The following is a 2,668-nucleotide window of genomic DNA, read 5'->3' on the forward strand; positions in this document are numbered from 1 at the left end:
GTTGGTTTTATACTTCTTAGGGAACTTTAATTAGTTAAGTTCTAAAATCTTTTGTAATATTTCCGCTAAAGCTTGTTACAAAACCACGAGCAAACGTGCGCACTTTAATGGCAAGAGCTCCGGACGTCGATCGTTCGGTCTTTTTTACGATACGGACCCCCGACTGCCTTACTTCGCGTTATACTACCATCTCTGACTGCCGCCCTGGTATCTAATGTTTGATTTCTGTTCAGATCATTGGCTATGACGTCTTGATTTGATTGCCAATGCTTTCGTATTTTTTCACAAAATGAGTGAAAGAAGAACAATGTTTTTCCTATACTGGCACCTAATATGTAACTACTTGTCAGTCTCTGCCATCCTAGTATTTCTTCTTCTTTGTTCTTAAATAGGCGATGAAGAAGAATTACGGTTATTTTCTAGAAACATAGATCTAGATCTCTCTCTGTAACTTATTTTATTTTCTTCTTTAACTTTTTATTATTAAACTATCGTTTTAATAGTTTGTAGTTTAGGTATAGGTCTACTATTTCAGCACTATTTTCACCGGGGATGTAACTCAGTGGTAGAGTGTCTGCTTCGCATGCTGAAAGTCCTGGGTTCAAATCCCAGCATCTCCACATCAAAATACTTTTTGTATTTCAACTTTTCATTTTGAATTTATGTTTTCGATTATTTTCGACATTTCTTTAGCTTAAACTTTCCTAAATTAATCAAAAACTACAATTTCTAATTATAACGAATTGTTCGCACAAGTTCTAGTATTTCATGGAATTAGGACTAATCTAGAATTAGCTTAAAACAAATTTAAGTCTGAAGTTGTAGTCTAGACGGTTACAAAGTTACAAGATGTTTACTGGTGTAGTTTGTAATCAAATGACCGCATTAATTAGTGTCCTAATTGGCGTCGGTAGGCCAGTGTGTGGGGTTAGGTAAACAGGCTTAACTGGCTCCCGGCTACCATTCAATAGTAATCTGATATTGTCTAGGTATTGAATAATTTAATGTTCCATTGATTGAGTCTGTGCTGTTGTAGGTATTATTCGTGGTTACAGTGTTACTATACACCAAGACTATATAAGTCAAGGATTATTATTAATTAATCGGTAATAGTCCAGTCATTTGGTAGTTTTACCTGGAAAGTTTTCCGGGAGTTTTGAAAATTGGTGAATTTATAGATTTGGGTATGCTCTTTTCGAATTTCAACTTTGCCACCTCGTACAACCGCCGCTCGCGCCGCCATATTGAAAAAATGGCGCCTAAAAACGGTTTTTTATTAGTATCTCCGTTCCGACGCATTTTACGAAAAAATATTTATCTACAAAATTAAACTAGAAAAAATTTCCTACAATTTATGTATTGATAACTTTTTCATAAAATCAATAGTTTTTGGCGTACGAGCGCCGCAAAGTATTATTTATCTGCACCACCACGTGTACAAAAAATGTGTGTTGTGTAGCAACGCCTGTCGCAACCGAGGGCTGGGCTCGCTGTCATTGCAGAGGTAAGTCCCCTGTTTGAGGAGTGGCTAGAGAGGCGCCATGGCGTCCTCACCTACCGCCTGACGCAGGTGCTTACCGGACACAGGAATTTCGGTAGGATCCTGTTTTTGATTGGGCGGGAGGAAACGCCCGGGTGTCATCACTGCGAAGACCGCCCGGAGGACACGGTGGAACATATAACATAACACATATAACATCAGAAACAGGAACCTACGGAAACAAACCTGTTTGTACAACACACATTGTTTGTAAACGGTTTTTTATTAATATCTCTGTTCCGACGCATTTTACGAAAAAATATTTATCTACAAAATTAAACTAGAAAAAAATTCCTACAATTTATGTATTGATAACTTTTTCATAAAATCAATAGTTTTTGGCGTACGAGCGCCGCAAAGTATTATTCATCTGCACCACCACGTGTACAAACAATGTGTTTTTTTAAATGTATCAATTCTTAAAAACTAATTATGATATCTCGTTCAAACCAATTTTGTTTGAAAGTTTCCATTAAAATCTACAGCATATATTTTTTTTAGTTTTCTTACTCACTTATTTTAAAAGTTAGAGGGCAGGACACATTCGATAGACCTCATTTTTCCACTTTGGAAGTGTCTATCTTTCAAACAATTGATTTTGACGAAAAATGGTTTTAGGAACCATGACGTATTTTTAATGGCCTATCCATAGAAAACCATCACGGATAGGTTAGACGAAAAAAAAATTTTTGAAGAGGTGCAGTGACCGCGCGCTCTCCCCCCTCTATCTCGGAAACGGTGCACCGTATAAAAAAAAAGTTTAGACAAAAGTTGTAGAGAATTTTGTATTCTACGGGTTTTTAGTATTTGTATTGAATACAAATACTAAAAACCCATAGGAAAAGAGATATTTCGAAAAAACCGCAAAAACATTATTTTTGGGACCTTTGACCCTGAATTTTAAGGGTTGCTTACACCCTACCATATGTAGGTTTTGAGACAAGTTTCAGGCAGTCAATATACAAGTATATACAAAATTACAGCTGGGTATCTCAAATTCCGAGGTGAAATCCTAATTTGACTGGACTAATAATACTTTGCGGCGCTCGTACGCCAAAAACTATTGATTTTATGAAAAAGTTATCAATACATAAATTGTAGGACATTTTTTCTAGTTTAATTTTGTAG

At 36.1% G+C, this 2,668-nt stretch overlaps 1 non-coding gene across 1 annotated transcript; it reads left to right on the forward strand.

Annotated features, from left to right (window-relative positions):
* The first annotated feature begins 548 nt into the window (after window positions 1-548).
* On the forward strand, window positions 549-620 carry Trnaa-cgc (transfer RNA alanine (anticodon CGC)). Its single transcript has one exon. It is a non-coding gene; the product is annotated as a tRNA-Ala (tRNA).
* The last annotated feature ends 2,048 nt before the right edge of the window (window positions 621-2,668 follow it).

The sequence above is a fragment of the Spodoptera frugiperda genome, chromosome 26 (assembly GCF_023101765.2).
Source record: "Spodoptera frugiperda isolate SF20-4 chromosome 26, AGI-APGP_CSIRO_Sfru_2.0, whole genome shotgun sequence".
Lineage (NCBI taxonomy): Eukaryota > Metazoa > Arthropoda > Insecta > Lepidoptera > Noctuidae > Spodoptera > Spodoptera frugiperda.